Here is a 25,583-nt window from a genome sequence, read left to right as displayed (position 1 = left end):
AAAACTAAACTGTTTATCTCAATCACCAGTACCTCCTACAGCAGGCAGCTTTAGGTTTACAGTAAATCAAAAACCCTCTCGATCAGATTTAAAAGAAGAAAGGATTAATAACATATATTTTCCATCAATACCTGACAATATGTAAATGTTGACTGCTTTTTTATTTAAAAAATGAACCTTTTTTCTCTCATACACAGGAACACATAATGTGCACATACGCAATGCTTGTGGTATTTGTTTAATAACGTGTTGTGTTTCCTCATCCATTCTGTCTTATTCTTTCTCTTAGGATGGAAAACAATAAAGTAGCTTCTTGAAAACAATAATGTTGAAGTGTTTTCATCACTGATGATGCCCTTAAGCGTGTTTTACATTCAGTTGCCTAGCAAGCTTTCTCATTTATAAAGCTGAAGCACCTCTCGACAGTCATAAGACACACAGTTACCTCTATGCTAATTCATTTTGTAAGTTAAGGAAGCGCAGTAAATTCAGCCCAGATGACTCAATTCTCACGATATTGATGAAGATCACACACCTGGTTGATTAAAACCCACCATTGTAAAGCAGCAACCTAACTAAGCACACATTAACTAGATGATCTATTGAATATGACATTATAATACTTCAAAGCTAAACTGGTGCTTTGTTTGCGTGAAGAAACACTTGTGTCATATGAACAGCAGGAGAAACAATTTCACAGCTGAATAAAACAGAAGTTAAGTTAAGACTTACTTGAACTACTGTAAAAAAAAAAAAAATCAAAAGTTCATTCAACTTAAAAATATTAGTTATTTAATATTAGCTACTTAATATTTTTGAGTTTAATTAAGTCAAATTTTTAAGGCAACCAGCTAACTTACTTTTATAAGTTGAACCAACAAATCTCTTTTTTTTTTTTACAGATCATGTACACACTTATTCTTTCTTGTTATTGTAATCCAATAATGTATTTTGAATAATAGTAAAGCCACCAAACTTTAAAATAAACCCCAAGTATTAAAGGTGACATAGAATGATTGATCGGGATATTTATCCTTGTTCTGTGATGTAACTTGTAGACACATTTTTTTTAGTTTGGGTCTGTAATGCCTTAGAAGCTTCCTAAAAACCTCTCTCAGATAGCTCTATTAGGCTGGGGGATTTTAAACAAGTGGGTTTGCACCTATTTGGCTCCCCCTACTGGCTTAACTTGCAATCTCATTACTGATTGGCTGACTTTGCTGCCACTCAAAAAATGTAGCCAATTATTTTAAAGTGGAGGGGCAGGGAGATGCCTGTGATGTCATAAGCATCAGTTTTTCAGATTGGGCCGTTTTCTGGCTGACGTTTCTATGAAACTGAGATGTTTAGCATGTCTAGCACTTTTTGTATGTTCGTGAATGCGGGTAGACTACCATTATTCAACAAAGACAAGGTAAAAATGGTTTTTCATTCTCTGTCCCCTTTAACAAAATTTTGTCAAAAATTATAACTTTTTATTATATTTTATTAATATATTATATATTATTTTTTGTGCATTGCCATATTATTATAACTACTGCATGTATATGCAGGTTGTGAAGTTTTTCTTTGCCTTCATCTTTTGTAAATGTTTCCCAGATCGGGTTTAAATTAATCCAGGTCTAGTCCTTAGTTATATTAGGATGTTTAAGTAGTTTTTACAAACATACCTTACAAAAAAAAACAATACTGGTGTGCACCTCAAACCCACATTTTAGTCTGGGACTAGGATAAGCCCTTTCCAATAAACTGCCCTTATGACATTTATTGAGACAGAAGATAAAAGTCTTCACTTTGTATGTGGATGTTGTAATGGATGACTGAAGTATTTCTCATCCAGAAATAAACACTGACATCTTTTGGCTCTTTTGTGAAATTGCAAGTGATTGACCAACAAAGCACCACTTCAGTGTTGGTAGCCGACAGTATGTGAACAGTGGCATGTTTATATAATTTTATCTCATATTAAAATCAAATCATACATGATCTTACTTTGACTTCTGTTAAATCCATGTTATGAAGTGTGTATGTCTGTGCAGTGATGCAAGTTGAACATTTAAAGGCTGTAAACATGCCGACATTGGATCAATTCTCAAACTGGGTGGTTGAAATATATTGATTATACTGTAAACAAGCACACACTAATGTGTATATATGTCTTTCTGTTGGTGTGTGTAAACCTGTTGCATTATATTCGCAATAACAGGAACCCTTAGTGAATTATTAATGCATTGCTGTTTTTGCAAGAACCATTACTTTCTCTCTCTATCTCTCCTACCACATTACATTTCCTTTCTCTTAAGCACATGACAGGCAGTACTCATCACATTCATGAAAGATAAATGCGTAAGTTCAAATGAAGGACACTGTGGTTGTTTTTAAGTCATCTTATTTTAGACTGGAATATAGCTGTACACTAAACTCATCAGTTTAATGAATGTGGCTTTTGGGGGTCTTACTTCAAAACTCAAAACAAAATAAATGTAACTATTCGAAGGAGATGTGAGGTACTTACCAGATACTGACTGGTTTTCGGACCCCCCAATACATTAAAACTGCACATTTTATAGTGGCCTTTTATTGCAGCCAGCCTAAGGCTCACCTGTGCAATAATCATGCTGTCTGATATGCCACATCTGTGAGGTGGATGGATTATCCCGACAAAGGAGAAGTGCTCACTTATACAGATTTAGACAGTTTTGTGAACAATATTTGAGGCTTTGTCCACACGGACACGAGTATTTTTTGTAACAGTGACTTTTTTTGCGCGGTTCGGCCATTCGTCCACATAGAAACGCAGTAAGGGCAATGAAACCCTTGAAAACCCTTTCCAGGGTGAGGATTTTAAGAAACTCAGGTTGCAGTGTTGTCGTGTAGACAGTAAAACTGGGGTTTTTGCCTTGCAACGTAACTTTTGTTTGGCTTCTGATTGGCCAAGGTGGGTTTACGATTTGGGTACGATTTGGGTATCGCTGCCTGCTGGTGTGGCATGCTCTTGACAGAAATTGATAGTGTGTTTTTGCTTTTTCATGTGGACTGAGATTTCTTTTAAACCGAGCATGTGTGGACGGGATTTTTTGGAAGTAAAAACTCTGGTTATAAAAATTCCCGTGTCCGTGTGGACCGGGGTTTTTGCGTTTGATAAAGGCTTCTGATTGGCCACCGTGGCTTTATGATTAGGGTTATATCATCGCTTGCTGGTGTGGCATGCTCTTGACAGGGCGTGATAGCGTGTTTTTTTTAAATGCAGGAGGAAAAATTGTGGTTATAAAAATACCTGTGTCCGTGTGGACTAGGCCTAAGAAAAATAGGCCTTGTTTACATCGAAAAAGTATTCGATCTTTGAGTTCATCAAAAGGCAGAAATAAAATTATATATGCAAATTTGGTTCTGTTTTAAGCATGGTCATTCATAAATTAGACTATGTTTTGCTGAAAGAATTGCCAATGAGGTATGGTAAAATAAACATACGATGCAGTGTACTTTTCAAAGCCATTACATCACCCATCCCCATCATACCGATGTCTCACATCTCACCATCACGCCATGCATTGCCGTAACCTCTATAATTGTGTTGTTTCTCAATTTTGTCGTGATGCTCTGCTGTCATTTTATTTACAATGTTACGTGGCCAATGAAGCACCTTCAGTGTAAAGGTTGCATAACGCGGTTTTTACAGACATCCATCCATCACTGATAATACGGACAATTCATCTTCCCTGATACATGCATAGCTAAGAAAGGTTATATTGCTTAAAATATTGTGCTTCAGCTTATTGGTCTTGGGTCAGTTTTGCTTTTTTATTTAATTTTTTTTTCCAAAGAATCAACTTATTAATTTGATTTTTGAATGTTCAGAGCACATTTTACCCATAAAAAACTGAAATAAGAAGTTGTATAACAGAAAACTAGACTTAATTCAAGTTTTATTTGCATTATAATAATTATTGTGACTGTAATGGGAAAAAAAATCTTACTCATCGCTATTTTGTGAAAACCATAATTATTTCAATTGTAAATGATGTTTGGATCCCAAATTATTGATTGTATTCTAATAATGAAAATTAGTTGTAAAGACGGGAATTCCAAACAAATGCTATACATTATGATAATGCAAATTTCACAGGAATCCAACCCATGACCTTGGTTTTAGACGTGTCTCCACCATTTGAGCTACTGGAATGCACTTTAAAACCCAGCACAGACTTTTTTTTTATGGACCAACAGTGGACAAGAGCAAAAGAGGATTGATTGTTTCATGCAGGGCAAGAGCTATCGGGGTGGGTCTTGTTTATGATGCTGGTAGAATGTCTGTGGTCATTAGAGGTGAACACTAATGTACTGTGTATCATCCTTGAGCCAAAGCAATCACTGACCTCATTGATTATTCCTCCCATCTGCTTCTTATGGAAGTGGGAAGCCAGCGCAGGTCTGATGAAGTCATAACAACACTGCAATAACCATATGGAACCCTTTTATGAGTCAAACCTAATGGAGACTGAAAACAGCGGAGGCAAATTCTCGCCATTACTGAACCGAAAAATGACACTGCGAGCCAATGCCAGAAAATATATATTCGTGCAATATCACATCCAATCTACGTTTCATCAAAACCTTTGGGTTTTAGCATCTACAAACAAATAATTATCCACGTTTTCTCCAAATTAAAGGCGGGGTGCATGATCTCTGAAAGCCATTGTTGATTTGAAATCACCTAAATAAACACGCCCCTACCCTAAAAGAATCTGGACCTTCTTTTGATAGACCCACCCCACATATATGCAACCCTTACTGCTGATTGGCTACAAGTGTGTTTTGGTACTCGGCTCGATTCCCTTTTCCAAAGTGATTTTAAAAAATCATGCACCCCGCCTTTAACTTCAGAAATGCAATAATTTATAGCGGACTGCTCCCCAAATCTTCTTTAGTATGAAATCAGTTTATTGTAAGTTCATACCTGTTATGCATGAACTTTTCAGCCATTCTAAAATATGTTCTGGTCAAGCTCAGAAATTAAACTTCATATGTTAATAATTCAGTTAACAGGATGGATAACAAGATGAAAACTACAGTAAAAGAAAGAAAATGAAGAGCAAAAGAGCTATGGCTCAGATGGACTTTGAATTGTTTTAAAATAATAATAATAATCATGATGATGATGATGATGGTGGTGATGATGATAATGATGATAATAATAAAATAATGATAATGATAATAATAATTACTATGATAATAATAATAATAATAATAATTATTATTATTATTATTACTATCATTATTAATTATAATAGTACAATTATTAATTATAATTAATTATAATAGTTAATAATAATAATAATAATAATAATATGAATAATATGAATAATAATAACAATGATTCTTCTGTAACAGTACAATAGCACAATATAAAATATAAAGAAAGAATCTCAACAACAATGAATTAAATAAGGTATAAAACAAGCCAATTAAAGACCTTTTTAAATATTTAAGGCTTAACAAATTTCTTAAAACACTCTAGACTTGGAGCATTTCTCATTTTAATGGGATTGGCACTCCGTTATTTAGGAGCTTTAACAGTAGATTTAAGTTTAATAGAAGAGCAAGTGAGTACATTCTGAGCAATTGTGAGTACATTCTGTAAAGGAGTGTATATGGAGAGATCATACACCAAGATGGACATGTCAACTAAGAATTCATTGAATCTATTGCTTATATCTACTGACCCAAACGGCAGACGACTCTGGGCCAAATCTGCACCGGATTCACATCGGAGCTGCTGACTTTCTACACAAATGCTGGATTGATTCAACTCATGTTTGGTTAAAATATGGACAAACCCAACCGTTGGGTTTAAATCAACCTAAGCTGGGCTGATTCAACCCATGTTTGGGTCAAATATGGATATTTTCTAGGTTAATTAAACCAGAGTTTGGGTTTGTCCATATTTTACAGTTGAAACAGGTTTTTTTAAGTGAAAGAAACTGGCTTTTGTACGTTATAATACATCACCAAATACATTTTTGTTTATTTGGTTATTTGGTGGTTTTCCCAAATAGTCAGGCACTTTAATATCAAAAGTGCCAGGGATATAGAAAAAAGCAAAATCTAATCACCCAAAAATTTATTTATTGTGAAAAATCTGTTTTAGCTTTTCTTTCAAATAAATGCTGCTTAGTTTATAAGATATATCCATGTTATGGATCTTTTTAAATCCACCAGGGGGCGCCGTTCTTCCGTAGAGCAGAGCGCAGGATCTCCCTTGGGTTCCGCACTGATGCTTGAAGCGCTGAACACTGGAGATGCGCGGAGTCTTGCGCTCTCAACCCAACACAGCGGGCATCCACATCCTTAACTCATGACTGCAGCAGCCGAAACCCTTTCTCTTTACCCATATGACACGGCTGTGATGGATCAAAGGATTTTGCACATCTGAACCCTTTGCGACAATAATTGCAACACGAGATCTCACCGCCAGTATCCAAGTGTTCTCCAGCGCGCAAAGTTCACGCGCATCTGAAGGAACTTTGGAGCGTGGGAATCCGGACTAATTTTAGACTTTGTAACCTGGCACAATTTCATCTCCAGGAATCCCTTTTCCAGCTGATTTCCACTGTGTTCTCACAGTAGGTGATGCTTTTCTCGGGCTCGTTTTGGCGCAAAGGGAAATTATCCGCGCCCGGGTGTTATTTCTCACAATGAGAAGCAAATGAGAACGTTATCCCATCACTTTTATTGACAGCACAACGACAGGTAAGTCCTGGATTATTTTACATGAGAAAGTATGCTTGGTGAGATATATAAACACAGCGCAAACCCTAAAACATTTTTGAGTTTGAAAAGACAAACTGTTTAAGCGATCGGATGTTTTATATTAAGATGCGCATTTGTTATGATATTGTTTGGAAATAGATTATGGGGAAATACTATTTATAAACAGTTCAGAAATGCACAACAGTCAAAACATATGTAGCTTAAAGCATAATTAAGTTTCAGTATGAATCCACATCAGGTGTGAATCCCCATCAGATGTGTATTGATGATGTTGCGGTGGATCATCAGTGTAGGTCTGATTTTCATGATTTATCAGATCTATTGTGCAGTATTTCCTAACTGGTTTGCAGTTTTGGAGATGATATAGAGGATGGTGATGATGCTGGTGGCATATCAAAGCCGTCATAATGTAATTTTTGCTTAAAGAGCTTTTAAGGATGTCAGGAGAATCTGACTGTGACGATCAGGATGTGGTTGTTAAGTAATAATGCCATTTAAAGTTGGTGAAACAATGGTTATGGGGGTCATCAAGCTGGTTTCCACTGGTCTGGTTTTGTCTGGCATTCAGACTGAGACAAGATAAAAACCAGCATTGCATTTGGTCTAAGGTGGTCTTTGGGGATCTCCATCAATGCAGATTGGTACATCAGCACGATCCGAAATATTGCTGATTTTGGTTGAAAGTCAATGTTACAGCATTACTGAACACCACAGCTTTATTTCAGGCCAAATAGCAAAGGGGTCTTATCAAAATCCCCCCAAAAATCAGCCAGTATCCGATGCTACTATTCAGGCAGGTCTAAATCTTGCTTACGTCTTGCTTACTTAATACACCTTGGTTTTATTGTACATTATTGATTGGTTTATTCCCAAGAAAGAACTGTTTGTCTTTGTAATATTTCATAAGAATGTAATAACTCTGAACAACTTTCCTTTTTGGCTGACATCACCCCTCACTTCTTTCCATGACTTAATCAGTTCCCATTGGATAAAATAAAGTCCCAGCCCACATTCTGGTTGGATGTCGGCCAATCCGATTTGTTTCGTGTCCGATTTTGTTTTTGACACGCCTCCAACTCAAAGAAAATCCTATCTGTCGAGTTTCCCACTGCTGATTACGTCATCGTGGAGCCCGTTATGCGCATCCATCTTGTAAATACAATCATTACTCGAAGGCCACATACTTTATACAAAACATATCATAATACATATATATCCAAATATAATGTCAGCAGGGCCGAGAGTGACTTCACACAACTTCTCTCTTCATCCTTTTCCTCTGCCCTTCGTCTTCCTCTTTCACGTCTTGTGTGCGGTCAGCTGTTTTTTTGCAATTAGCGCCATCATCGCATTTCATCCAGCGGAAGAGTGGCGGTAATAACCTTACGGCTTTTGTTGCATGCTGATACTATTGGCTCTTGATTAATTGCGCTCCCGGGAGAGCAACCGGAGAGCCGCCGTACATCTTCCCTTTCACGCCCCGTGACAAGTGACCCATTACTGTTCTTTATAGATCGCCATCAGCAGCCTTTGAAAACGCCTGTGGGCCTGTTGGACGATGATTTTATTGTGCCATGTTATTTGTGGCAATTGCTGACAGACGGACCAAAGGGCAGCTACGGATTTTTATTTTTTTGGGGGGGTCGCAGCGCTGCTGTGTTAGTTTACCGAACGTGTCTGGCGGGCAACTTAAATTGGTTATGATCTGCGGGTCAGACCCGCAAAGGTCACCGCTCCGCAATCTGTCTCACATCTCGGAGCATCAGTTGATGTGAGTTGATGACAGATTAAGGTGCATTAGGACGATCGGTTTTATTCGCGTATTGACATTTTAATTCATTTTCTTCAGCTCCATTAAGATCATTTGTTACTTCTGTCAATAAAGGACTAGCTCAACCATAAATTAACATTTTTATGATTTATGATTTTTGGATGAACTATTCCTTTAACAGGTTGCAGCATTTTTCATTTATTTTGACATCCAAGCATTTGATATCTGCGCAATGCAGTGCCCTAAGGTGACCACATTTAAAGTGCATTAAAGTCAAACTAATAATACTGCTATAATACGTATCTCCCCTCTTCGTCCTACCAAAATGACTTAAACAGATGTTTCTCATTTGTGATCCTGGTCAAGCTCAGGTACAATCCATTATTAGAGAGAGTGTGACCTTACGTTCGGTGATATATAGAAAGATAGCACCGAAACTCGTAGGAGGAGTTTATGCTGTCTCTTAAAGGCAGGTCAATGCACCAATCGTTAGCCGTAATAGGATGACAAGATAGTTTTTTGCAGACGTTTGTGCTGCAATTAAACAGGACTTAACATTTGCTTTTAAGGTCAGGAGCATTAGTACGAGATTAATGCACAAGCGAAGCACGGATGATGCATGTCTTTATCACATTTAGTCTCTCGGCTCAACTATACGTATGTGTGGAAAGCAGGTGCATGAATCATCAGCTCGCCATTGCATGAATAGAGGCTTCTGGAAAGCAGGTGGTGCCGACTTTAGCACCAAACTGCCTTTTTAACCGGCACTGCTTGATTATGGTTCTGGGTTATGGAGAGAAAAATGCGAACTGCAAGTATACTGAAATGCAACTAACCCATAGAGTTGTGTATAGTTAGGTTAGGCTTGCAAAATATATGGGCTAATTAACTTTTAAAAGGAGAAAATAATGATATCATATATCTACTGTTGTTCTCTCTTTTTTGGTGCAAACATACATTATTTGTTAGGAGCTAAGCAGATGCCATTACAGACAGATATGTTTAACACAATATAATGTATAACACCACCTAGAATGCATTCATTGTTGCTTTACATGCAGAAGATAAACAAGGTTCATGCCAAGTGTTTGCTGTTGAGAGCATAAAGCATAAAATTGGAGAGATTTTTAGGCCTGCACCAGATTGGAGGAACCATTGGATATTTTGCTTTCTGCGATTTATACTGCGACACGAGAAATTTGGGATGATCTCATTAGATGACTCAAAAAGTTCTGTTTGAGAGGAATTAACTTTTGCCTTGCATTTCATGTACAGTATAGCTGTGGGATACCATGTGTGAAGCTACCAGATTGTGTTATTATCTCATTCCCCGCCAGCATTTGTTTGTGATTTTCACAAAAGTTTCCAAAAAAAAAACTTCCAAGAAAATTTTCTTCTAAAGGTATATAAACATACAAATATATCAAATGAAAGAACAGACCTGCTGCTTTCAATCAAACAACAAACAAAACGGAAAAAAACATTTCATCCTATCTATATTTTTTCTCTGCTTATAAACTCTTAAATATGTGTATTTTCTTCAAAAATACAAAATTTTTAAGCAAAAACGCTGAAATAATTGCATTTTTGTAAAGGAATTTTATTAGAGAACCGATTCAGAACGATTATCAAAAAATAAACATAGTGTAAAAAAAAGCCATCTAGTGGATAATCGCACTATTTTCCAATAACTAGGGCTGCATAACAACTAATCGCAACTAATTGTTTGCATTATAAAAGTTTTTGTTTACATCGTGTATGTACGGAGCCCCTAAGGGGACATAGAGAAAAAACTTAATAAAATGTAGTTTTGCGTGCGCACGCAAAAGTTTCACGTGCACACGAGAAAATTTCAGGTGCGCACACGAAACTAAACTTTAAAGTTTCACCTTAGGGGCTCGGTATATATATGTGTGTGTGTGTTTTGTGTATAATAATTATGTATAAATAAATTCACTCACATGCATGTATATATTTAAGAAATATTTACATGTGTATATACATTTATATATATAAATTATATCATACATAAATAAGAATACAAATATTTTTTTCTTCAAATTTGACATGCATGTGTGTGTATTTATTTACACATAATTATTATATACAAAACACACACATATACGATATAAACAAAACCTTTTATTCTGCAAACAATTAGTAGCGATTAGTTGTTTTTTAAGCAAATGCTTTCTCTTAAATGACGAGATATCTTGTCAATGGCGGGGAAAGAGTTAAAATCTTCTATTCAAGCAAAATAATTAAGCACCATGTTTTTCGGGATGTGTAACTTCTGTGGTTTCTCTCTGCTGTTTGAAAGCGTTCTGAGATGTGACTGTTGTAGATGTGCATATTGCATTGTTGGTACTGAAACTGTGCAGCCAACGCTACTGTATCTCATGGCAATCCATGCATATTTTACAAGGTGGCTAATTCGTATTAATTCGAACGACCACGTTCGTAAATTTTTTTACCTCTGTGACGTTGGGGTTAGGGGTGGGGTTTCGCTATTGTTTTCTTATGATAATCGTACTTTTTGCAAGATTAACTTCGTACGAATTCATACAAAGTCAACTTGTAAAATATGTACGAATTCTGGTGAGATCAGGCTATGTCACGTTCTGTACTCCAAGAATTTTGCTTGTGTATAATAATTCATACAAAATTTTATTAAAATCATTATAAGACACTACATGAACTATTTGTATTTAAAAAAAAAAGACTCTTTTAATCCAATTTAGACTCTTTAATCCAATAGCAGCTATACACTTGATCTGTATCAGTATCAAAGCCATGACTTTTGCGTCGCTAATGCAAAGCTCTTCCAGTTGACCATCGTATATTCACTTTCCCTTGTAATAGTAGTTGACAATAAAATATTTGTTGACCAAAAGGCAATTAGCAACCTTCTTACATGTCTAAAAATGCTGGGTTGTTTTCAACGCAAAAAGGGATGAACCCAGGGTTGCCAGGTTTTCACAGAAAAACCTGCTTAAAGGGATAGTTCGGCCAAAAACGATATTAAACCCATGATTTACTCACCCCCAAGCTGTCCGAGTTGCATATGTCCATCGTTTTTCAGACAAACACATTTTCGGATATTTTAGAAAATATTTTAGATCTTTCTGTTCATTAAATGTAATGTCACGGGGTCCAGCAATAGTCCACGACCTTCAAGTCCAAAAAAGTGCGTCCATCCTTCACAAATTAAATCCAAACGGCTCCAGGATGATAAACAAAGGTCTTCTGTGGGTAATCCGTGCGGTGTTGTTGTAGAAATATCCATATTTAAAATGTTATTAACGTTATAAACTACCTTCCGGTAGCGCCGCCATCTTGGAGTGATCCGCATTCAGGATGAGAGCTTACGCAGCGTACAGAGTTTCTCTGCTGCTGCTCTGTGCCCCCGCCCTCCGAATTTGTCATACGTCACTAAGAAAAGTGCGTACACTACGCTAATACTCTCTCCTGAGTCTAAGATGGCGGCGCTACCGGAAGGTAGTTTATAACGTTAATAACATTTTAAATATGGATATTTCTACAACAACACCGCACGGATTACCCACAGAAGACCTTTGTTTATCATCCTGGAGCCGTTTGGATTTAATTTGTGAAGGATGGACGCACTTTTTTGGACTTGAAGGTCGTGGACTATTGCTGGACCCCGTGACATTACATTTAATGAACAGAAAGATCTAAAATATTTTCTAAAATATCCGAAAATGTGTTTGTCTGAAAAACGATGGACATATGCAACTCGGACAGCTTGGGGGTGAGTAAATCATGGGTTTAATATCGTTTTTGGCCGAACTATCCCTTTAATTGCTACTTTAAACTAGCCCACAACAAACCCAATCGTGTTCTCAATGTAAAATCTGTGTTTTTGGCAGGGTTCATCTGCAAAATTTTTATTTCCGGGGCTAAATATCATTATAGGGGTTGTTTTGACACCTGGACACCCAAAACAGTCAGTGCCAACAGTATAAAGTAGGTAGCCTGGGTTGTAAGATGTAGCTGGGTTGGTACATCCCAAAATTATGGATTGTTTTAACCTATTGTTGGGTCAGATATAAACATTTCTGGGTTAATTTACCCCAAAAGTTGGGTTTGTCCTTTTTTGACCCAACGTTGAGTTAAAAATAACCCAGCATCTTCTAGAGCGTATGTTGTCTGAAAAAGTTAAATATTATTGGGTCCATATTTTTCGATTGTATACTTAAAAGTACACTTTTGATTTGCTTATACGCTTGATGTCCACTGTCTGACTCCTTCAGCGAAACCAGTGGAGATCCACCAATCTTTGTCTTCCATTATGCTCCAACTTACTCTTCCAGGCACGGTGCCTGATGGTAGCTCATCTCTCGGGGGCAACTTTCTCTCAGAGTCAGGGTGTTTAAGATTACTTCACATGCATGAGATGTCTGGTGATTTATTGCTGAGGCGAGGCAGAAATACAAGAGCCCCTTCCACTTGTTTTGTTTTTCCTGAGGAGCAGGCTGTTGTAATCGTGTCCTCAGCCTTTGGCCTGTAGTATTGTAGAGGCTGTAATTTGTAGATATTGCTTTGCATCCTTGCGAGAGGAAAGTGCAACCAATGCGGGATGGATTTGCTATTGTCACCGTGCCTCGGAGATGAGTCTCCGCTCATTGCAATCGCACCATTGCTGTGTCAAATTGAAATCATGCAACCGCTCTGGTCGGTGTAAGCTAAGCAGGTCTCCGAATGGGTGAAGAGCGTGGCCGAACCTCCTTAGATATACAGTGTTTTGTTCATTTCTTCAAGTCTGGATGATTTTTATGTTCTCATGCAGTGCCAGCATAGGAAGTGAAGCGATGCTGGTAATGTTTCCTCCATTGAATCCTAATGGTTTGGTTTGTAATTAAAGATACTAAAGCGGTCTCAGAACAGCATGCTTGAATTACCTATTTAGAGCAAATATAGCAGCTACGCCAAACATTAAGATGGATGTCACACTATTTGTAACGCTTCCAAAGCTCGGTTGCATAGCCAATTGAGGAAGCTGTGACGGCTCATCTGAGTCGCGGCTTATCTCTGCATCTGTGTGCGGGAGAACGATGACAAAGCATCAACAAAATAGCAATAAACATCCAGGCGACACAGCACAGACTATGAGTGTGTAAAGAGAAGTACATGCCGGCGAACTGTAACAGAACCCATAAGAAAAATCATAGATGAGATCTCTTTTTCTCTGTGAGCATCTTTTTAAGACCATTTTGAAAAGACTCTTGACTTGGACTGTAAATAGATTATGATAATTAATCACTACTTAATCCAGTGGTGGCCAGGTTGATGACTTCTTTTCGAAGGTGCACGATGCGAAGCTCGTCACAACATATATTTAGCCTGTCATGTGTGTGGCTTGTCATGTCAAAATATGCGTCGGCATGTCATGTAAACTTGTGTGCATCACGCATTATTTCAAAATACGAGCCTGCTGCAGACGCTTCGAAGGGGTTTATGATAAAAGAGATGCTCATGTTTAATCTGAAAATCCATCATAAGCTGGTAAGCTGGTTTTAGCTGGTCTCCCATCTTGGTTTTAGCTGGTTTTGCTAATGTAGCAAGCTGGTCTAGCTGTGTTTTGGTCACTTTTTATGCTGGTCCAGCTTTGCTAGGCTTGGAGGACCATCTTACAGTAAACCAGCTACTGCCAAACCACCTAAAACCAGCTACCAGCTTGTGCTGGTCTCAGCTAGATTTTTCAGTAGAGTTTAGTGTTAAGTTAGGCTATGTCCACATGAAGCCGGTGCATTCCCTATCCGATCATTTTTTTTCCTTGCTCTAAAAAAATAATCCGTAAACACGAAACCACTGAAACCGACTGAAAGCGGTGTAGTATATATGCCGGACCAGTATGGGGCGCTGTAATTCTGCCACAGATATACACTATACACGGAGAAGAAGACTTTGAGCATGCGCATAACCAACGTATGGTGTTGTCCATTATCGCTTTTTGGTCACCACAATTGCATAGAAGCAATAGATTTTGCTGTAATAAAGCTAGTAGGCTTTAGTAGCTTCTGTAGCACGAACACAATCACGTAGTCCGCCGTTATTGTTGTTGCTGTTACGTGTGACGCTTCCGACACGTGATGGGATGACGTTTTCGCTTCACAAAATATATGGATTGGCTGTACAGACGAAACCGCAAGGGTGTCGGTTTCATATTTATCCACTTTAAGACCCGGTTTCAAAAAATAGCGGATTCAGTCTCCCAAAACGCCGGATCCGTGTGGATGAAACGCCAATACGATAACAAATTCATACGTATACAGTGATACGCGTCTCCGTGTGGACAGCCCCTTAGTGTCTTGCGAGTATTTCGTGAATGTGAACGTCTCTTTTATTAAATCCTTTTGATGCGTGTGCAGCAGGCACGTATTTTGATAAGTCGCTTGATGCACATGGTTCACATGACGCATCGAACACATATTTTAACATAATGATCCACACTTATGATGGGTAAAGCTTTGCATCATGTGCCCTCGAAAATGAGCTCATCGTTGGTAGAGGTTTTACTTTTCATTGGACAGTCTGATGTTCATCGCTCACAAATCTCTGGCAGGCTCTGACCCATATGTCAAAAAATATATATTTTTGAAAGAGCACCTGTTGTCCGAGTCACGTTTTTAAATTTCCTTTGGTGTGTAAGTGCGTGTTAGTACATTTTAATGATATGCAAAAGGTACAAACCCCAAAGTAAACGATGATGTGAGTTATCATTTCCAACATAAATCTCTTTTCTTGGACTACAAAAACACACAGATTGTAGGCAACAGTTTACTTCCTGGGATTGGTGATGTAGACAAGACCGACATAATCATAATTCCTCCCGCTTCGGACTCACAGACTATAAGTTAACACCTGTTAGCAACCGAATCTTTCAAACATAGTACGAAGCGTCACATTTCCGGCTGATGTCAGAGGTATTCAGGCCAATCACAACATACAGATTAGATGGCCAATCAGGGACACAGAGCTTTTCAATCCGTGTGTTTCAGGAAGAGAGTGAAATCTGGAGCTACAAAAATGAACGGTATGTGAAAAATAATGTTTTTTTAACCATAAACCACGCAAAGACTTTGTATTATACCAAATACACAAAATAACTTGAAATAGGTGCACTTTAATATATTTTGGAAAAATATATTTTTCACCAATATAGTTTAGGCCATTGGTCTCCAACATGGTGCCCGCATGGAGTCTGTGAGTTGCCCACCAAAGCACATTCTATTAAAAGCCTTTGTTTATAAATTTATTACATATTTTTTATATTAGCTTGGCTTCTTTTATGTATGTTAATATTTAAACCAAGTAAAATAAAGCAGTTTTGAGTGGACTATATCAAAAAAGAAGCCCTCCATTGTGGTAGACACTTGCTCACAAAAGGTTGGAGACCCCATGTATATTTAAAAAAAAATCTATAATAAAAAACAATACATTTTAAAGCATTTAAAAATATATTTCAGTCCAAGGAAATATTTTCACATCACATTAGAAGAAAAACTTTGTTTATGTTAAAAACCTGTAAGCATAAGAGAGGTTTAAAATTAAATATGTTTTCAACGACACAAATAACTTGTATTTATCATATATTTAAATTATAGTTTAGCAAAGAGTATATTTTTTGCCATATGGGTTGTACAGTTAGAAATGTATTTGCTTGCCTTTGAAATACATTTTGAAATATATGTTGATATATGAAGGTTAAAACTAAATATATTTTCAAATTAAAAAATATATTTAATTAAGTTTTGCTTTCTACAAAATATATTTTGCATATATTTAAAATATATTTTAGCCAGATAATTTTTTTATTTTTTTGTTGTATGGGTCTAATCTAAATACAGCAAAATAGGTGTATATTAATAGCAATAAGTGATGCACGATAATAACAAATCATAATTGACAATTATTCACCTTGATATTGTAAATGCGATTATTATTGCATATTATATATTTTATATTCAAGTTTTAAAATGTTTTATAACTTTCTGTGAAGCTGCTGCATGGTAAATTTTAAACATCCAAAACTAAATAATATAATGTAAATAACAAATAATTATGGGATGTTGTTAGTAAAAATCCTAAATAAATGGCTTAAGGATACGTCAACTTATCACTTTTAAAATATCTGATTCTCCACTGTGTTTGGTACTCAAACATACTGGGAAACGTACAGAAATGAGCACAAATTGAGGCTTTTGGCGATTATGTAATAGTTTCACTGTAATTGTAATCACGATTAGTTTTAGCAATAACAATAATACTAATGAAATAATTATTTTAAACAGCAACATCTTTGCAATTCCGGTCACATACTGTAGCTTGCACACTGCCGTGTCATTATTTACATAATTTATGTAGCTGCAAATATTTAATCTGATTTTCAGACACGCTTTACGAGTCTATATAGAGGAATGAGCTTGTTTAACAGGGGAAAGCCTCAGCCTACACAAACCCTTTATGAGTTTTTTGTTACAATTAATGATCACACTTTATTTCATTGCATCACAAAACCCCATAAAAAGCTAGCTGGCAATCGTTACGCTAAACTCCCATAGCACATATTACGCAACGCCGTAACCTTGCAGATATTTTGCAAGCGATTATTCTCCGTGCCGACTTGCTCTTTGTTGAACGCGGCTCCGTGTGTGATTGGATTTAGCAGAGAGCGGGGAGGCTTTGTGAGAGCTGAGATTGCGAGTGGGCATCCTGGAAGCATCTGTGCCGCCGCATAATGCTTGACGGATGTTACGGGTGAGAGACAAAGAAAGACGAAAAGAGAGAGGGAAAGAAATAAAGGGACACGGAGTGAAGAAGATACAGATATGTGCGTGAGAGCGATGGGGAAGATGGAGGAGTGGGGTGGCATGTTTTATAGATGCCATTTAAAAGAGCGTGCTGGAGTGGAGGCAGGCTGCAATGAACTGTAACCAAGACAAAACACCAAGTCAATAAACAAACAAATTGGTTGCCTGGGAGTCATCAGTGTTCCCGGCCTTGCTTCCACAGGAGCGAGAAGATCCCAGAATACCGCACGGCATGCTCTTTTGAGATGAAACGTGAAAATTCATTTTAGGTTGATTCTTTCTCTCTATTTGTTTGTCACCACTGGAAAATGTTTTTGCTCTTTCATCACTCTTGATATTCTCAGGTAGTTGTTAAGTTTTGTCTTAGGTGTTTCTGCTAAAACTTTATCGAATTGATGTTCACCTAAAAATTATAAACGGCCACCAGTGATGCGCGGGTCAATGAATAAACAACCGGCACCCGACCGATGTTTTCAGCTGACCTGCCCGCAACTCGGACCACAAAAAAAATTCCTGGGCCACATTTTTTTTAAGTAGTAATTGTTTAAAATAGTTAATTGGCATCTATTTTTCAAACGACCCGACCGACGCGAACCGAATATCGTTAAAAATATTTTTGGATGACTCTTAAAGGCTCTCTAAGCGAATCTGCGAGACGTTAGTTATTGTTGACGTTTGAAACTGTTTTCAAACAGACGGAGCGTAGCTAACTCCTCCCCCTCCCCCTCCCTTCCGTGCTTTCATGAACGCGCCCAACCCCCTCCCCCAAATCCTTTTTTTCGTTTATTGGCTGGAATACTTTGTTTTGTTTTGTGATGCTAGGTTTGGCCACTTGTTGATATTGCCGTTTGTGAAGCCTGGGCTGTCTACAGAGATCGCGTTTTTTTACAGTTTGATCAGCGGACAGGCAGCAAGCAGATAGTGAGGAGATGTTTCCGGTATGTAACAAAAAATGTTTTATGGTCTAAACAACCCATTCTCACCAAAAAGCGTACAAATGACACACAGTGTGATTATCGTGCAATAGATATGCCAAATTCCGATTTTGCGTGCATATGATACGCCAGTCCTTCCCATTCACTTATATGGCGAATCGTTTCGTGACGTTTTATTTATTGTTTTCTCATTTGTTTTCTGTTTTTTTTACCATTTTCGCTTGGGTTTAGGGTTAGAACAACTTTTTGTTATATAAAAATGACATCCTAACCCAAACCCCAACTCTAACCCCAACTCCAAGCGACCATGGCTTAAATATAGTTAAAAACTTAGAGAAACCTGTATATTAAATAACCTGCTTAAACAAATGTGAAATCTAACCCTAAACCCAAGCGAAAATGGTTTAAAAAACAGAAAACAAATGAGAAAACAATAAATAAAACGTCACGAAACAATTCGCCATATAAGTGAATGGGAAGGACTGGCGTATCATATGCACGCAAAATCGGAATTTGGCGTATCTATTGCACGATAATCACTCTGCGTGTCATTTGTACGCATCTTGGTGAGAACGGGTAGGTCTAAAATGCTTCAATTCGCTTAGAGCGCCTTTAACCACGGGTGTCCGCAGGCACCCGATTATTTTGGATTTTGGTTTTCCTATACCATTGGAAAACCAACGGTGGCATGGTGGCACTTTTGGACAACGTAGCCTACTATACTTAAATAGGTATGCCTCTAGTATACGTACCCGAGAATACCTCTAGTATACGTATAGTAGGCTACGTTGTTCAAAAGTGGCCACCATGCCACGTTGGTTTTCCAATGGTATAGTGGCCATCAATAGGCTAATAATTACCCGAAATGACTCGAATCAATTTATACCCGAACATGCATACCTTTTTTCAAAGAAAGAAACAAACCGAGACAAACACGAGAAAATTAGACATGATTCCGACTTTGGCATTTTCTCTTACCCAACTGGACCCGAATTTAAATGGCACCGACGTGTGTGCAGTTTGCAGACCGCACGCAACAGTCATACAGAAAGAAACCCCGGTGGGCTCGCAACCCATTTGGCCTGCTGCTCCATTTATTTTACTTTGTTATCTGATGACGACACCAAGGTTAAAATGTACAATGTACAAAATTTAAAAGGTGTGTGAGTCTTTTCTGGGTCATGGTGCTGCATACCCATGTCTTCAAAAGACGCAAGGCGGAGAAAGTGCGCTCAGATGAGGCCACGGAGATGGGTACACTGTAAAAAAAATCCGTAGAAATTGCAGCTGGGTTGCCGGTAATTTACCGTAGATTAAAATTTATGTTATTTACTGGCAACATTTTGTTCAAAGTTAAAGGAACATTTAACATTTACAAGTCTTTGTCTTTACAGAGTAAAACTAAAAAAACAGCATCAAGCAAAACATTCTGGGAAACAAAATCTGAAGCAAAAAACAGAAAAAGGTTGATGATGATTTCTGGTTCCCAGAATGCTTTGCATGAGGCTGTTATTGTATAGTTTTATTCTGTAAAGATAAAGACTTGTTAATATTTAAAAAATATTTAACTTTGAATAAACTCTTGCCAGTAAATAACATAAATTTAAATCTATGGTAAATTACCGGCAACCCAGCTGCAATAACATTGTAATTTCTACGGAATTTTTTTACAGTCTAGGCACAGACTGTACTGAAAGTAAAATCCAAAATACACATAATAACCAAATCAAAATCAAAAATAATTTCATAAAATATTCATAAGTAATATATAAATGTATCAAAATATTTTTTGCAATAAATAATTGTAATATTTTTAACCGCACAACCCCCACTTCCCGCGGCCATGGATTGACAAGTCTGTCTCAAAAAAATTAACTAATTCGCCGATAGCCTTTTTTTTAAAAGTTGCCATCCAGCATTTTTTTGTGATTTTTACAAAAGTTTCCAAAAAAAACCTTCCAGGAAATTTTTATTCTAAAAATATATAAACATACAAATAAATCAAATAAAAAAGAACCGAGCCTCTGCTTTCAAACAAACAATTAACAAACAAACAAAATGGGAAAAAACTTTCTTTCTATCTATATTTTATTCTCTGTTTATAAACTCTTAAATATGGGGTTTCCTATCGAGTGGATAATGTGGTATTACAGATAACCTTAAAACCTTGTCAGTAACACCTTTTTTTAAGCAATTTTTTTCTCTCAAATGACGAGATATCTTGTCAATGAGTTAACCTAAATTTAAAATTTTCTTCTAAAAATATATAAACATAAAATTATATCAAATGAAAGAACAGAGCCTCTGCTTTCAAACAAACAATAAACAAACAAACAAACAAAACGGGAAAACCCGTTTCATCTTATCTATATTTTTTTCTCTGTTTATAAACTCTTAAATATGGGTATTTTTCTTGCTGAAATAATTGCATTTTTGTGAAGGAATTTTGTTAGGGATCAGATTTAGAACAATTATCAAAACATAAACGCAGTGTAAAAAAATTGCTTTATTTTTTTTATAAATTAGGGAATCTAGTGGATAATCACGGTATTACAGATAACCCTAAAACTGCATCAGTAACACCTTTTTTATGCAAATGTTTTCTGTTAAATGACAAGATATCTTGTCAATGGCGGGGAAAGAGTTAAACTACTGCCAGACACACGATGTCAAGGAGGGGTTGGAAAAGGACTCACACACGCAAGATAGATTATATAGATTATACCCGACTTGTGTCCCTGGCACACGTGAAACTTTTAGACCCGAACCCACTCGGGTCATCAGGTTTTTTAGATCTAAGTGGACGGGTGGAGACCTCTAACATATACACAAAATGTGATTTCATGCGTACTTGTTTACTGTAATAGCCGCTGTATGTTACATTGTCATGAATGTTATTCCTTTAGTTCTGTACAGTAGCTGGCCATCATTTGCCCTGGGCTTCATCACACCGAGTTTATGTGGCAGCGTCGTTGTGAGGTGCTGTGTAAACAGAGTGAAATTGCTCAGGGCCGGATTCCTCTCCCCGCACTCCCTTTTCGATCCCGCCAGACTTATTTTCAATATGCCACTCTCAAAGCAAACCACATTACCATAAGCTCTCTCAATATAGCAGGGGTTTGCAGAAAAATATCGTCCCAGACTGAAATTTTGATGATGAGCTTAGCGGGACTTTTTCAATTTTCCGTGCACCCACCTGATTTCCGATCGAAGCTTCATTAGTTTATGGTTTGCTCGCATATTCAAAAGGCACGGATGGACAAATTGAGATGCCATCGACATTAAGTTATCAAATACGTTTCTGGTAGAGTCGGGGTTGTTTCAATTGGTGGATCGAACGGCTGAGTGACTTACTGCCCCCAAACCCATGATGCCAAATAGATTTGTTCATTTGTTAAATTAGGCTACACAGATTTCATTCTTACTGTAAAACAAGATAAACCATCGCAATAAAGATTGTTGGCTTTGCTGTACAATTACACAATATGCATTGTGAAGAGTGCTTTACAAATAAATTTGAATTGAATCTTAAGCTTTAAAGGTTTTCTTCATCAGTAAGTTCCAGATGTATGGCCCATGATCCTTGACAGCAGCAGTAAACTCTGCCCTCCCTTCTCTTGTGCCACACAGCCATGCTACGCTTGTTGTAGCGTGTCGCCGTTTGGCAGCTTTATACTTCTGCTTTTTGTTTTCCTGAATCTCCATTATCTCCAATGCCGCAGAACGTCCTGGGGCCTTTACCGTCACCCCTCGCCGCGGCTCCGAGAGCTCCGCTTTGCTTTGCGTTTTTTAGATAAAGTAAGAGTTGCGCAAAGCGACAAAGCTGAGAAAGTTGTAATTGAATGTTTTTTCAACTTTAGGGCAGTTTTGGCCCTGTGGACCTTCAGGACAGAAGCACACTTTGTCTACTATTTCCTCAGAGTGTATATTTATGCATCACTTTTTTGTCTTTTCTTTTGAACATCACGGACTAATGTCAACTCCACTCAATATTAAAATTAATAAGGTTGAAATAACTTTTATGCAACAAAATGACACCTTTGTCTTGTTAAGACTCATAGATAGCTTAAATTATTTGTATCCTAATTTTTTTTCATCATTTCACAAAAGCTGGATATTATGGAAAAAAATTTTTCCTCAAATTTTACTCCTGGATGACAAACTTTTGATTGCTTGTTAACTTTTAACTTTATTAAGCTTTATATATTTACTGTAACTTTTATGTAAAAATGTTTATACAGTATTGCCCAAAAGTGAAAATTTCTGCAATATTTGCTTTAACAGTAATGCCTCCTCTGGTTTGATTACACCATTAAAATATGAGGTATATGGTACAAAATAGACAAAACGTTTAACTTAAATGAAATAATTATTAGACAAAATTATTTGGCAAAAAGCAGCATATTACACTGTAAAAAGTGAAAGCTGCTCTACTTAAAGGCGGGGTGCATGATTTTTGAAAAATGCTTTGTAAAAGGGAGTTGGGCCAACTACCAAAACACACTTGTAGCCAATCAGCATTAAGGGGCGTGTTTACTAACCGACATCATTGCCTGGGTTGCGTATGTGTGGGGCGGGTTTATCAAAAATGGTCCAGATTCTATTGAGGTAGGGGTGTGTTTGTTTAGGTGATTTCAGATGTCAACATTGGCTTTTAGAAATCATGCACCCCGCCTTTAAAAACGTTCTTTAATTAGTAACGCCTAAAAAAGTTAAGTTTTATAAACTTAAATTTTCTCACTTAAAAATTTAAAGGGATAGTTCACCAAAAAAATTCATCATTTACTCTCATGTTGTAAATGTTATATGTTATACATTTCTTTGTTCTGATAAACAAGATTGAAGATATTTTGAGGAATGTTTGGAACCAAACAAATCAGAGGCCCCATTGACTTCAATAATATTCTTTATTTATATAATGTAAGTCAATGGGGCCTCTGATTGGTTTGGTTCCAAACATTCCTCAAAATATCTTTATTTGTGTTCATCAGAAATTTATACAGGTGTGTACCTGTATACAGGTGTGTATTTCTGGGTAAACTATCCCTTTAAGGTGAAATACCTAAAAAAAGGTAATACCTAAAATATTTAAACATTTTCTACTTAAAATAAGAACATTTAAGTTGAAAAAAACTTTTAGGTGTTACCAATTGAATATTTTTTTAAAGTTGATCCAACTTTTACTTTTTACAGTGTTGAGAGTCTGGATTTTATTTGAATCTACAAAAAATACATAGAAAAACAAAAGTTTACAAGTAATAAAGCATACATTGACTGCAATTTTATCTGTTATTTATATTTGTTGATTATGTTTTGTGGTAATATTTTGTATGTAGTCAATGTACTGGGCTGTGTCTTATTTGTTGTTTGTCAGTTTTTTGCCAAGCACCCTTAATTTTGTCTTAATACTCTTTTTTTATGCATCTTTATTAAAATATTTGATGTGAATTGTTAAAGTTGGGCATCAATTTTGGCCACTAAATTTACTAACTGTGTATAATAATATAAACTATTAGCGCTGGGAAAACATCATAAAGCAAATTTGTAATTTGTGTAAATGTCACATTAAAAACATTTTTGCATAAATATAGATTTTTTTCAGTCTAGCTTTTTCAGGTTATCAGTTTAAAAAATGTATCATGTTTATTATTTTAAGATTGATAATTCAGGTGTTATATCCTGGCATTCTTTTATTATTCATTTACCAGCCGTAATGTACACATAAAGGCACATAACATTTTTAAAAGCTAAATGTTTTAAAACATTGAAATCCATCAGTTTTCATCATGGTTGCTGAAACCACGCCCGCCTAGCTCGATTTTAATGACAGCAGTGGCTTTTCAACCGTCACTCAAGTGGCCACGCCCTTAATTATGCAGACCTTTAAGACTTAATATAATTTAAATGGATGAGTTACAAAAAAATTTACCCCCCTCACAGTTGTCATGAAGGACAAAATTAGCTATACAGACCAAAAACACTTTTTGTACCAGGCTGTAAACATATTATTTTCTACTGTAAAGCTGGCCATTTTAACATGGAGGTCTATTGGAATTGACTCCCTTTTGAAGCCAGCCTCAAGCGGCCATTCGATGAATTGAAGTTTAAGTCACTTCCTTGTTGGCTTCATCTGAGAGATCGGAAGGTTGCCCCTCGGTTTTCATATCAAAATTGAAACACCCCTTTGCTTTTTACCTCCCGTTGCTCTGCTCTGCACACGCTCAGGGTCTCAATCTTTCTCCCTCTCAAGCGTCGTTTTTGCTCCCAGCGCCCTCTTCCAGGTCCGCCCCACGCCTGTAATCATTAGGCCGCAATTTGAGGCTGAAAATCGCAATTATAGGCTACGGCAATCGGTTGTTATTTTTCTGTGATGCTTGTTATTTCTTTGTCGGAGCTGAAAGGGCCGCTCTCTGATTGTAATTAGAGGAATTCGAGACAATAAAGCGCACAATTACGGTAAATGTTTCACGTTTGGCGCTTTTCACAGAGGTCTGTGGGCGGGATTCCCCGGACAGAACCTGGAACAGTAAGCAGTTGACAGATTAAAATAGGAGCCTCCGGCGGTTTTTGACCCTCTCATGTCTAATAAATAAGCTGGCAGAGGAAAGATCGAAAGCTCAACAAAGGAAGAACCTCTCTCTTTCTCTTTCTCTCCATTTTTCACCGCCTGCTATAGGGCATTTTTTATCTGACCTAACATAGAAAGTCTTCAAGTTACTCATTCTTAAATAATTCTTTGAAAGAACAGCGAGAACATCAAAGGAGGCTTCTCATCACAAATTCATTGCACAGAGCCTTGTCTTGGCCTTGATCTATGACAAAGAATATGAAACAGATATCGGAATATTCGTTTTTGTTATCCCCACCCACATGTTGGAGTTGGCTGAAGGGCAGCTTTGGGCACACGCTCTTTTGATCAAGCTGTTATATGTACTGTATATTTGAATAATATGCTTGCTACATGCAAAGATAAGACTTGATGTGATCGAAGTGATTCGCCTATTGAAATGGAGCTGTTCCATATCGCTGGCACATATTGTGGGGGTGGGAAGTCAAATGCGTTACGGCTGAATCAGTCGATTTAAGCAGGCAGATGCAAGATTAGAAACGATTAGAAGTTTCAGAAAAGATTAAAAGTTGCGGGACAAAATATTCAAATTAAATTAAGTATCCTTTTATTTGCACAATACTTTGATTTCTGTCAATTGCAACCAATGGCTCAGTCCACAGCTCACCCCTCTCTTTTGAAACCATCGTCTGAGACAACATGGT

At 37.0% G+C, this 25,583-nt stretch overlaps 1 protein-coding gene across 1 annotated transcript in view; it reads left to right on the top strand.

Moving 5' to 3' along the window:
• Nucleotides 1–6,283: 6,283 nt before the first annotated feature.
• The window catches only part of tafa3a (TAFA chemokine like family member 3a), a 126,698-nt gene continuing 107,398 nt past the window's right edge, over nucleotides 6,284–25,583 (top strand). The window contains exon 1 of the mRNA XM_065279409.2: nucleotides 6,284–6,750. The gene's annotated coding sequence lies outside the window, so the exon portion shown is untranslated. The remainder of the gene's footprint in view (nucleotides 6,751–25,583) is intronic.

The sequence above is a fragment of the Paramisgurnus dabryanus genome, chromosome 7, assembly GCF_030506205.2.
Source record: "Paramisgurnus dabryanus chromosome 7, PD_genome_1.1, whole genome shotgun sequence".
Classification (NCBI taxonomy): Eukaryota; Metazoa; Chordata; class Actinopteri; order Cypriniformes; family Cobitidae; genus Paramisgurnus; species Paramisgurnus dabryanus.
The sequence above is the reverse complement of the archived record's forward strand: the minus strand, read 5'-3'. Positions and strand labels throughout refer to the sequence as shown.